This window comes from Schistocerca gregaria, chromosome 1 (genome assembly GCF_023897955.1).
Source record: "Schistocerca gregaria isolate iqSchGreg1 chromosome 1, iqSchGreg1.2, whole genome shotgun sequence".
Taxonomy (NCBI): Eukaryota; Metazoa; Arthropoda; class Insecta; order Orthoptera; family Acrididae; genus Schistocerca; species Schistocerca gregaria.
Window position 1 is genome coordinate 1015368100 of NC_064920.1, and position 13907 is coordinate 1015382006.

A 13907-nucleotide genomic window follows, 5' to 3' on the forward strand; every position below is an offset into this window, starting at 1 on the left:
TATTTATTTAATGTGTTTTAGAGTGAGTAAATGAGATTGAGTGAGAGTGTGTATGTGGGACATACGAAAAAATTCAATATTATCTAATGTTACACCATTACGTAACTGTGTCGTGGGAAAGTTGTGTTTTACCCACATTGCTGATGACCTATGTCTAAGTGTACTTGCTTTTGTAAGGAGGCAGCCAGAATAGCCGTTTGCAGAGAAATAAGTTTCTAAAGTTATTTCAAGTTTAGTCTTCCTTTCGTTTGATTTTGTTAAACATTATATTACTATTTGCATATTGAAATGACGTGAATGCAACTGGAAATAGTGATTGGCGTAGGACAGTTTTGGCGCGAGACTGATTTCGAACGATTGTTCTGATTGGCTGGTCATTTTGATCAACCAATCAGAGTTTAGCAGTTCCCGCGCACTGCCAGGTAGTTATAGACTGTGGAAGGAGCAGCATTGAGGAGTCGCTGGGTAGCTATTGAACGTGCAGGTCAAGTTGAACGCGCATAACGCGTAAAACGAAGAAGTTATTGGAATTTCGCGTCCAGATTGTCTTGCCGTAGAAGCAGTTGCATTTACGGGCATTTTCGTGAAGTCTGGAAGTTCTAGAGTTGTTTTATTGGAAAGATAAACGCGTGTGAACTTTCGGCCTTTGTAAAATTCCACGTGGCATGTTTCGTATCCGTATATGGAATATTTGGCGAGCAATTTCTTTAATAGCAATCCACTGAAAAGGACCGAATGTGAAACTCAGATGTAGAAGCGTAGCATTGACTGTGAAATCGCGTAATTCTTCGGGTTGGACTTAAGTACGTTTCTGGTTGTCTTGCGTGTGTACTGGGTTGCGTGAATTGTGAACTGAGGATAGTGATTTTGTTCTCTAATTACATGTGGGCTGATGGCAGGTAATTTTTTTAACTGAAATGGAATAAAAGACTTGTTTCAGAATTTTGACATTTTACTGAGAAAAAGCAACCACTTTCCATCCGAAAAATATTATAAGAATTTACAGGATAGCTTGCTAACAGAGTTTACGCAGACTTTGCAACGTAAGTATTGGCGGCGTTTCCTTCAATGCTGCTTTTACGTCGTCAGCGCAGTACATATGTATGTAGAGAAACGGGCTGGTGATCTGCCGCCGTACGTTTCTGGTTGTCTTGCGTGTGTACTGGGTTGCGTGAATTGTGAACAGAGGATAGTGATTTTGTTCGCTAATTACATGTGGGCTGATGGCAGGTAATTTTTTTAAACTGAAATGGAATGAGGTAGGTGGAACTTCTGCAAGGAACAGTACGACGAAAGACAGTGACTTTCAATACGAACCAAGTAATCCCGCCCCTCCGAACACTTTATTGTTTTTATTTAATGTATCTTTCTTTTCTTTGTGACTAGCTGCGGGGTCATAGCAACATTTTCAAGGGCTCGTTCTTATAAATAAATAAAATAAAAACAATAAATTGTAACTGAGGAACTTATCAAATAGTAATTTGATTTAATTTTTACTCCTCCGTGTATCATTCATTACTGTAGCTGCTCTGCACATCTGTGTTGTTAATCTTTTTAAAAATCATATCCATTAATTTCTTGTACGAGATGTTGTAAAGAAGCGGAAGAAATCAGTTACAACTATAAACATAATTCATTTTTAGACGTAGTTGAATGTCATCTATTTGTATGTCAGTTTTCTTACCATATCGAAAATAAAGAATTTAGGTTCTTCTTTTACATTACACGGGATGATAAAAACGTTACACATATTCCTACAGGAGGTAACATTGATTAAAACTAGAAGAAAAGTTCCAGTAGTGATGTATCCACAAGACAATATCTGCTGAGGTACGGGGCGTTTTCCTAGTGACGAGTAATGTTTAGTATTTACATGTGAGGAAGGATTCACAGGACATGCAATAATAAATTACGACAATATTTAGGTATGGGCAGATGCAGTACTCGTGCAGTCATGGAGGTGAGGCATCAGGAACTCTTTAGTATCGATATGTGGACGGGAATTCTTGATGACAGACTCAAAGGGCCCTACACTTTACCACAGTGATTAACAGGTGCTGTGTATCACAGATTTCTGCCAAATGAACTACCCGCGCCGTTAAAGAACATTATCCTTGCAGAGACACACATCGACTGTGATTCATGCCCGAGGGTACAACATCACGTTTTCAGCAGACCGTACGACAACGCCGCACTGCAACATTTCATGGCTAGTGAATAGTCGAGAAGGTCTGATAGCATGGTTCCCCATTCACCGGACCGTTTGATTTCTGGCTGTGGCGACATGTAAATGTTCTGGTGTATGCCGAACACATCGACTATGTGCAGATGTTACATGAGCATGTGACTAATGCATGCGACACAGTCGGAATGGGGCCACGTGTGTCTGAAAGAGTGCGTGATTAACTGAGAAGAAGGACAGAAAGATGCATTAGAATAAGTGGTGACCACATGCAGCATTGCTTGCAGTGCCTGCTTCTATGTAACAGACAGATGAAGTGAGAGGACGAATTGCCCCATGTATATCCCCAGAAATTGGTTTCCAGACATAACATTATGTAAGAACCTCTCTTCCAGTTATGACCAATACTGCTTCCTGTAACAGTACGTGATACTGTTTTTCACACACCCTGTAGGTACTTCAATGTCCACAACAAAATTCGTCTGTGCAATAGAAGCCGCTTTGTTTTGTGTATAACGTCAACTTCTAAATTTGCCAAACATTTTGCATGATTGGAAGGATAACATTTTTAAATTCCAATATAATTCTCACCCTTCTCGAGGCAACGTTTAAAGTTAAGTACTGAATCTGATTTATTGCCTGAAGTTTCGTAAGTATATTCTTATTTATTTTATCGGCGACGGCTAGTTTACAAAAAATTACTTATGGAAATTTAACATTCTTAATCTAATTAAAAAGTCTTAAGTCTTTTAAACAGATGTTTACAAGGTGATAATGAATGTGCACAGCGTATTATTCTTTCAAAACGCGTCTGTACATACGCAGTTAGTACTATTCTACAAATTCCTTTAGAAAATTTAACTACTTTGACTCTAATTAAAAAATCTTAACTATTTATGACAGATGTTTATAAGATTATCGTAGATGAGCATAGCATATTATACTTTCAAAGCGCATCTGTGTATGGCTAGCATTAATCTGTTAGATGTTAATAAATGAAACTTTCAAATGACGCAATCTCATTGGTTTCTTTGTTTCGCAAACCAGCAGTGTCATGAAGCTCAGTAGTTGCTGAACTTAAATGTTTAAAAAGCTTCAGAGGACGTTTCTTCCAAATCTGATTCTCATATACGTGTACACCCAAAGATATTGCACCTGTTAATTTGCTAAGCTGCGTGTATTACAATTTTTTAACGTCATTAGGGGATAACATATCTGCTTTTTTTTTTTTTTTTTTTGACGTATTGCTCACCATTTTCGCAGTTGAGGTGTGTTTGTTAGTTCCAGGCGCTTCTGTCCGGAACCGCGCGGCTGCTACCGTCGCAGGCTCGAATCCTGCATCGGGCGTGGGTGTGTGTGATGTCCTTAGGTTAGTTAGGTTTAAGTAGTTCTAAGTTCTAGGGGACTGATGAGCTCAGATGTTAAGTCTCATAATGCTCAGAGCCAATTGAACCATTTTTAGTGTCTGTTAGTACTGATTACAGTGTTTCATTTGTATGCACAGTGTCTAATTTCCTTTGTTGTATGGCATATTAAATGGAAGCTCTCTTGCACGAGATTCATCGCCAAACTGTAACGAAAGTTATATGCCTAGATATTCCTCTCTAAGATTGCTAGATGCTGTTGGAAATTGTACATAGCTTTATATCTCCGTGTGTACTCCTTTCGTGAGGAATAGGAGTGGTCCCAATATCGAGCCTTATGGAACACTATTAGTGATTTATTTCCTGCCAGAGAACTTATTTGTGCCTCCATTACCAAACCTTGTCTACCTCGCTTACTCAAGCGCAGTCTACTTTTTAATTCGGAAACTATATTGCTAACGTACGCACCGTAGACAAAGCGAGCAGTGGCGGGTAATTATTATGGGACGTTCCGCACAAAGCACTGGGCCACACTAGTCGCTTTTCTTTGGGGCGCGCCGCCGGCTTTTGTGCGCTCGGGGCGAGCGGTGCGGAACGGGCGGGCCACTTATTCAAATGCATATTAGCGCAGGAGGGCCGTGGCTAAGGCCCGCCACTTAATTGCCGCTTCTTGCAAATGAAGCCACCATTTTACCGCTCCGTTTGCCCTGCGCGGGGAAAGCAATACGACCGCTCGGAGAAATCGATGATGGCGAGATGGTCGCACCCTATACTAGTTGGAACCCAGGGGTCAATACCACAGCTCGTTTTTCTGCGGCAGTGCGGAAAGCTAAGGGATTTCCCTTCTTACGAAATGGCTCGTTAAGACTATCACGTGAAGAGCGAACGATCGATTATACAACGATTAGGCCTTATACGTAGCTGCTCAACAGAAAGCATATCTTACAAGAATCTGTGCGCTCATTTGCCAGTATAAACATAGATACAATACTTAGATATGGCCTAGTCGATCGTACAGAAAGTTTAGAACTCAGCTTTAGTCCAGACGATCACCTGCTCAACAAGGGCTTCAGTACGATCCTCACCAACGGATTTCTCCCAAAGGAGACAAATCGAATACTGGAATGAGATTTTCACTCTGCAGCGGAGTGTGCGCTGATATGAAACTTCCTGGCAGATTAAAACTGTGTGCCGTACCGAGGCTCGAACTCGGGATCTTTTCCAGGAAGTTTAATATCAGCGCACACTCCGCTGCAGAGTGAAAATCTCATTCTGGAAACATCCCCCAGGGCTGTGGCTAAGCCATGTCTCCGCAATATCCTCTCTTTCAGGAGTGCTAGTTTTGCTATGTTTCGCAGGAGAGCTTCCGTAAAGTTTGGAATGTAGCAGGCGAGGTACTGGCAGAAATGAAGCTGTGAGGACGGGGCGTGAGTCGTGCTTGGGTAGCTCAGATGGTAGAGTACTTGCCCGCGTAAGGCAAAGCTCCCGAGTTTGAGTCTCGGTCCGCCACACAGTTTTAATCTGCCAGGAAGTTTCAAATCGAATACTGTTCGACTACAAGCAACGCCTTTTTGAACTTGTTTATGATCTGCTCTTAGAACTACTCTAAGCGATGATTCAGAAAGTTCGACATTATTGAAAAACGTACTAGCTCATCGATTATCGGACCAGACCTGTGAAAGGATATGGGTTCCTTCTCAGACACACCTCCTTCTTAACGAAACAAAATCGACAAATGGAATAGTAATTTTGGAAGTACTCCAAGGGAGTGTTACAGGACCACTTGTAAGTTCCCCACTATATTTTTCTGTATATAATTTAGTCCAAGTTTACAAAATGGTTCAAATGGCTCTGAGCACTATGGGACTGAACTGCTGTGGTCATCAGTCCCATAGAACTTAGAACTACTTGAACCTAACTAACCTAATGGCATCACACATCCATGCCCGAGGCAGGATACGAACCTGCGACCGTAGCGGTCTAGAACCGCTCGGTCACTACAGCCGGCCCCAAGTTTACAACTCACTTATAGAAAGTCTACGTATTACCAAAACTATGTACCCACAAACTGTTATCTTCAACCAAACAGAACGAAATTTGAATTTAACTGTAACTGGTCTGAATATAATTTATCTTTACATTAAATGCGCAACTGAAGTTATATGGCTCTAATCAAAACTTCTACTTACTTCGCGTCTTGGCAACATTATTGCAGATTTTTCGAAAGGGAGACGGCAAACATCAAGCGGGCAGTGGCAAGCTAGATTTCTATTTTTAAATATAACTTCCAAACAATATTCAAACTGTAGCATATCATATAGTGCAAAGTGGTAATGCATAATGATGAGCCCTCTTTAAAAAGTGGGATGGGGAAAGTAACTATTTCTATGAAATAATATTCCAAGATAACGATTTTAGAGTGGAGTATGCATTCAAATAGGCAGTGTAAAACTTCGCATGATCATCACACACAACACTGACCTGAACAATACTACGCTTAACAAGGTGAACAATGACTTAAAAAGGGTACAATGTTAACAGAGAATTTCTATAAAAGCGAATCACCTTAATCAGTTGGTATGTCAATGCACAACTCAGGGAAGTTATGTGGTCTTTCTCTCAGTTCTGAGCAAGAGAACTAAGTTAACCAGCTGACAATAATAGTTCTGACAAACTAGCTGCGCATTGCAGCAGTCTTACCTCAGACTTCTTCTCTTCAAAAAAAATATTCAAAATTTATATTATTTCCGCCTTTCAATATATACATCATAATCATATTTGCTGTCTTTTTGCAGTACATCCTTCTTCATCTAACAGATACAATCACAAGTCAACACAGCACTACTGAATACGGCCATCACCTGCCACACTTCAACTCAGAATGTATCAGACTGAGCAGAGGTAAAGACGGTGCCATAACAAGACCGAAGATGGTTTAATAGTAACATAACTTACTCCCTCTCTCTGACGTGCACATCGATAACTTACAAATATCAAAATGACAAACCCACTTTGCACACTGCTATTTTCAATTTATATTAGTGATTTAGCCGATAACGTTGGAGGTTCAATGATGCTATCCGCGGACAAAGCTGATGTCTATAGTAATGTTGGAACGCCAGAACATTGTGTAATGAAATGTAGGAAGACCTGCAGAGAATTAATCGGTTGATGTAGGGACTGGTAGCAGACCCTGTACTGATATAAAAGTAACATACTGCTCATAAATAGGAGAAGGGAACTATATCTGTTCGATTAAACTGTCGACAATAAACCACTGCATACGCAACTATCATAAAACACCTAGGAGTAACCACCCTAAGCGATCTCAAGTGAAATGACCAAATGAAACAAATATTAGGAAAAGCAGGTACCAAACTTAAATTAATTTGGAGACTCTTCATAAATTAAAGTGTTTGCAAAACACTTCTTCCACCGATTCTTGAGTATTGTTCATCAACCTGAGTTTCTTACATAGAAGGAATAGCAGAAGAGAGAGTGATAGAAGATAAAAACGAAGACCCAACCCATTCCGCCACGCGACCGTTTGCTCGGCTTGAAATGTTAAGCAGATACCCAATAAACCCCAGCAGCAGACGCTACAAGACAGGTGTTGTTAATCTTGGAGAGATTTATTTCTGAAATTTCGAGAGCGTGCGTTCCTGTAAGAGTTAGACAACATGTCACTATCTCTCACATACGTATCGCGAAATGTTGACAACGACAAAATCGGGGAATTTAGATGCCATACGGAGCTTTACTGACAATCGTTCTACACACGCACCATTCGCGAATGTAACAGGAGAGGGGGGGGGGGGGGGGGGGGGGGGGGAAAGAATGTGGTACCCTCCACCACACACTATAAACTGCTGCTGTAGATTTATCGTCTACAGTTTCGTTGATAGTGCATAAATTCTAAGGTGATACTAATATCGTCATTTTTTTTTCGCTTTCCGTCTTCCCTTAGTTGCTTCAAAATTCATTCAGGTATGATTCGTTTTTGCCACTAAATGAAAGCCAGTTTGTTTTCTGCCATTCTCGTTTCGCTTTTATTTAAGAAGCATCTTCAGTGACCTGTAATACATGTTTGTTTTTATGCATTAGTTACAATAAATGCATTATGTAGTAGTTACAAATTTGTTACTACATTACGTTTTCTCATTTTTTGTCTCGTTTTTCAGATTAGAAACAACTATTCTAGCACTTGTTTCGTGAGGTTAGCTTACCGTTCGGTGTTACGATTTCCAGTGTTGCCAGTCCATGTATTTGGTGCTGGAGATATGTTCATTTGGTCCCCATAGTTCAATTGGCAACAATGGAAATCGTAAGTAAAAGCAAACGGTAATTTAACTTCACGAAACCAGTGCTCCAAAAGTCGTTTCTAAACTGAAAAACAAGAGAAAACCGTGAGAAAACGTAACATAGTAACATAATTGTAACTATTACATAATGCATTCATTACATACAGATTTATAAAAACAATCATGTATTACAGGCTACTGAAGATGCTTCATAAGTAAAAGAAGCGAAACGCACATGGTAAAAAACAAACTGCCTCCCATTTAGTTGCAAGGAAGGAACATACCTCCGTGATAGTAATTTTTCTAATTTTTAAGATTATAAAATTAAGGTCTTACCTAAAGATGACTTACACAGGCAGGATTTACTGAAATTACCATCATAGACAATAGAAACGTGTTTTGCAATTCGCAGAAAACGAGAGCACAGTGCTAAGAAAACATAACTTCAATGAACACTCAAAACATCAATTTAAGCGTGTCTTATTTACTAATATTTCTAAATCCGATATAACGTGAACCCAAAAATACCTGTGTGATGATCGTATACAGTATTAACTTTATCACCAGTGTCGACCTTCCTATACTCACACATAAAGACGCTATTAAAAGATATAATTACTTTTGAACACATTGTGGGAGTGAACAGTGATCAATGTTGTTACAAATATTGATCACAACTTATTTATTCCGATGATTTTAGTGATTTACCACGAGAAGGAGGTTCTTACTCATTGGTGTAAAGAATGCATAGTTGCACGTTCTAAAATTTCTAGACCGATAGTTGCCAGTAATTAGTTTGTTGGTTAGTTACTGATTCCATAAATCATATTCACCATAAACGTTATGATGTGGAACGTGCGAACAGTATAAACACAGAACACACATACAGAGTTCTTCCATGGCGTAGGAGGAGTTGTTAAGGAGAAACATCTTTAATTGACATTTGAAAACACTGTTGGTAACTGTCAGTCATTTTATTTCCACAGGTAGATTATCAAATAGTTTTATAAAATCATATTTCACCCTTTTCTGTACCAAAGTTAGATTTATTAAACGGTAATGCAAATCATTTTACCAGTGTCTAGCACTACCGTTTTTTATCATCTTTACGCATTTTACGCGTCACGAAAATGTTTGTAAAACATCCACCTTTACTTAAAACTTTTAATAGCATTCTATCACAGTGCCACGCTGCCTCTTGAAAAATCGACTTTACGGTAGCGTACTAAAGGCGCTTGGAAAATCACACGGAAAATTTAAACGTCGATTTTCTCGAGGATATTTGAGAGTTGCATCGAACAGCTGTGGGTAAGTGACATCTGACTTCTGAACTTCATGTATCGTAATTATAAAAAGAATTTGAAAAATTCAATTGAGATGTGATCTCCTTAAAGGCAGTTTTAGTTGACACCAAAAGAAAAAGTTAGTTTAGAAAAGAACTGCACTTGAAACATGCGAATGACCTGAGTCAGGATAACCTCGGTTCCTAAGTATCGATCACCTGCTTAGTGCGCTCAGATTTTCCTGCAGAAATTGAATGATATCTGAAAACGATACAAGATTAGATCACTGCGACAAGGAAGTACCGTAAAGTATATCGTGAAAGAGCAAAGAATAAATCGTACCTACAGGAAGTGTGTTGATCAAACAGAGGTCATATGACACGTTACATACGAATGTGAAACCTTAGCTCCCACGGAGTATTTAAAAAGGCTGGATAATATCAAGAAAATAATCCACCAGAATGTGAGACGGCATTATCAGTTACTGGAAAGCATTCCATCATAATACAGATACGATCCACTCGCAGGTGTAAAACAGGAAAATTCCAAAATTTCCCGGAAGTGCACTATAATAACCGATAAAACAATCTCTTGCAACCGACTGACAAGAAGTTGATGTATAAAGCTGAGCAAGTCACTTTCCTGTTAGACATGGCTGTACAACAAAGTCGATGAATTAGAAACTGCCGGCCGCTGTGACCGAACGGTTCTAGGCGCTTCAGTTTGGAACAGCGCTGCTGCTACGGTCGCAGGTTCGAATCCTGCCTCGGGCATGGATGTGTGTGATGTCCTTCCGTTAGTTAGGTTTAAGTAGTTCTAAGTCTAGGGGACTGGTGATCTCTGATGTTAAGTCCCATAGTGCTAAGAGCCATTGGAATTAAAAACCACCGACAGTGGAGCGATGGGCAAATACGGGGACCCGGCAGACGAGGTAAAAGCCATGCGGAAACAGAACTCACTACGCGTCGTCTCCGTGCTAATTTCGGACGTTGGCGCTGTCCTAAAACGGATTGTGAAGAGCCTACAGGAGCTAAAACTGCATCCTTCACTGTGTTGGCAATTGCTGGTGGTAGCTGCATTGAACGCCTACAAAAACTTTCTTGGCAAAGAGCCATTTTAGTGATAACTTGTAATTTAAACCTTTATGGTTATATTAATAACATGTAACACTGAATGAGGGACTAAAAAGGGTATAACAGTAATAAAAGTAAATAGAAACAGTAATAGAATAATGAAATAGATCTAGACTGTGGTAACAATGACAGGATGACGAGGTCATTAAAGACAGAGCAGAAGCTCGGATTGGGGAAATATGGGAAGAGAAACGACAACGCCTTCTCAAAGGAAAAATTGCGGTACTTGCCTTATGCAGTAGTAGGAAACCGCGCAAAACCTAAATCTAAATGGGTGGGCAGATATTTGAATCTCCATTCTACAGAACACGAGTCCATTGTCCTACCAGATTGCAATTAGCCGAGGTGAAAGAAGGAATGTGCACAGTACAGCAAAAAAAAAGAGGATAAAATGCGCTGAAAATGTAATAGTCAAAGGACTATTTGATAAATTGCTGAAAAGAAGGAGAATGACGTGTAAAAAACAAAAAAATTGCTTAGTCGTTCAGACAGTCACCGTTATCACTTTAGCGACTATGTTAGTATGATGAAAGCAGGAAACGCTTTTGCACGTGTTCCAAGTATCACTGCGCTAAACACAAGTGCTAATCTCGAAATCTGAAGTTGTCACCGCGAATCGAACGCGGGACCTCAATGTCGTTAGGGAACGCTGCTGATTTAATTCTCAAGCGAGGGAATTGTTTGCTTGAAATGATTTGGGGCTTTGAGCACCACTTCTCACATATACGTCTAGTCACGTAATCATTACGTCTTCTCGCTTGATTTGACTTCAGCAGCATTGGTTCTAGAGTTCGGTTCCGGGTTGTTACCCCCACTCCCTCCCCCGAAACAGAAGTTATTGTTGCCCCTTCTCTGAACGTGCCACAAATGTCTAGGATTTAAATAATAAAACACTATACGAACGGCAGTTATACATATATATCGACAAGGCTGCTTGTTTGGTTTTATTTTGGCTAGACTTGTATCAGGTTACACATCCATCGTGAGCAGTGGTGTTATATTTTTATTTTGCCAACACAGAATTCCTGCACATGTTTTTCAGGATTTTACTTAAGTTTTTAGCTGGTTTTCAGCAAGTGGTATATACATTAAAGAAATTAAACCGACACCAAGAAGGAGTTGTGCGACATAAAAAAAAGCTGATACGCGTGTTTCTATAACTGGAAGGTGATTACTATTCATATTTACCACCAGTCGTCTAAGAGTGCGCTAGTAACGCAACTATAAGGATGGAAATCAGGTTTGCTTTAAGTACACGCTGTAATGGTCGTGAGCGTGTCATTCTTGAGACTGGACGTACTGAGTTGATGTTAATCAAGAATACCTTTAAGGCGACAGAAACGCCTTTGTCAGCCTCACACTGCATTTGAACGAGGTCGCGTCACTGGGCTACGATAGGCTGGAGGTTCATTCTGCAATATTGCAGAAAGACTTGGAACGAATGTAGCCACTGTACGTGATTTTTGGCGGTAGTGGTCACTAAAACATAAGATCGTAAGAAGACCGGGCACCGGACGTCTACGTGGCACAACCGAAATGGAAGACCATCGGGTTCGGCGTGTGTCTCTGGCGCATCGTATTGCAACAGCAATCTGAGCAGCAGCGGGTACCACAGTGACACAAGTGAACTTTCACAAATCGGTTACTTCAAGGACAGCTCCGAACTACACGTCCTATAGCGCGCATTTGCGATTTCAGTGGTGTCGAGCTAGAGCTCATTGGAAGGCAGGGTCGAGATGTGTTGTATTTTTTGACGACAACCTAGCCTTCTTCAGAAGCATAAAATTACTATAACATGCCAGAGTGAGGCACAGTCAACATTAAAAGTAAAACCTGTAGTACCGTGGTACCATGTCGAATTGGTAGTCAAGTAGTTTTAATCTGACTTGGTACCACGGTACTATAAGTTTTAATTTTAATGTTGACTATGCCTTACTCTGGCATATTACAGTAATTTTGTGCTTCTGGAGAAGGCTAGATTAATTTAGCCGAAATCTGGTAAAGACCAGAAAATCTGCGCAACTAAGGCTGATTCATCAAAATATTACACTGGACCTACACCTCGAGCTATGGTCTGGGGTGCGATCGGGAGCACTGTCGTGGCTTTTCCACACACCCTGCCTGCAAATTTGTACGTCTGTCTGCTCATTCGACCTGTTGTGCTGCCAATCAGGAACAGCATTGCAGAGGGTGTTCTCCAACAGGATAACGCTCGCCCACATACCGCTGTTGTAATCTAACATGCTCCACAGAGTGTCGACATTTTGCTTTGGCCTGCTGGATCATCAGATCTCTCTTCAATCGAGCATCTATCGGAAGTCATTGTCCGAAAACGCTAGCGTCATCCACAAACAGCATTAACCGCCCCTCTATTGACCGACCAACTGCAACAGGCGTGGAACTTCATCCGAGAAACTGACATCCGACACCTGTACAGCACAATGCATGCACGTTTGCAAGCTTGTATTCTACATTCTGGTGGTAACAATGGTTATTAATATTCCAGTATTTCACATTTGCAATGGCTTATCTTGCACTTACATAAACCTATGACCCTGCAATGTTAATCGCTTAAATACACTCCTGGAAATGGAAAAAAGAACACATTGACACCGGTGTGTCAGACCCATCATACTTGCTCCGGACACTGCGAGAGGGCTGTACAAGCAATGATCACACGCACGGCACAGCGGACACACCAGGAACCGCGGTGTTGGCCGTCGAATGGCGCTGGCTTCGCAGCATTTGTGCACCGCCGCCGTCAGTGTCAGCCAGTTTGCCGTGACATACGGACCTCCATCGCAGTCTTTAACACTGGTAGCATGCCGCGACAGCGTGGACGTGAACCTTATGTGCAGTTGACGGACTTTGAGCGAGGGCGTATAGTGGGCATGCGGGAGGCCAGGTGGACGTACCGCCGAATTGCTCAACACGTGGGGCGTGAGGTCTCCACAGTACATCGATGTTGTCGCCAGTGGTCGGCGGAAGGTGCACGTGCCCGTCGACCTGGGACCGGACCGCAGCGACGCACGGATGCACGCCAAGACCGTAGGATCCTACGCAGTGCCGTAGGGGACCGCACCGCCACTTCCCAGCAAATTAGGGACACTGTTGCTCCTGGGGTATCGGCGAGGACCATTCGCAACCGTCTCCATGAAGCTGGGCTACGGTCCCGCACACCGTTAGGCCGTCTTCCGCTCACGCCCCAACATCGTGCAGCCCGCCTCCAGTGGTGTCGCGACAGGCGTGAATGGAGGGACGAATGGAGACGTGTAATTTTCAGCGATGAGAGTCGCTTCTGCCTTGGTGCCAATGATGGTCGTGTGCGTGTTTGGCGCCGTGCAGGTGAGCACCACAATCAGGACTGCATACGACCGAGGCACACAGGGCCAACACCCGGCATCATGGTGTGGGGAGCGATCTCCTACACTGGCCGTACACCTCTGGTGATCGTCGAGGGGACACTGAATAGTGCACGGTACATCCAAACCGTCATCGAACCCATCGTTCTACCATTCCTAGACCGGCAAGGGAACTTGCTGTTCCAACAGGACAATGCACGTCCGCATGTATCCTGTGCCACCCAACGTGCTCTAGAAGGTGTAAGTCAATTACCCTGGCCAGCAAGATCTCCGGATCTGTCC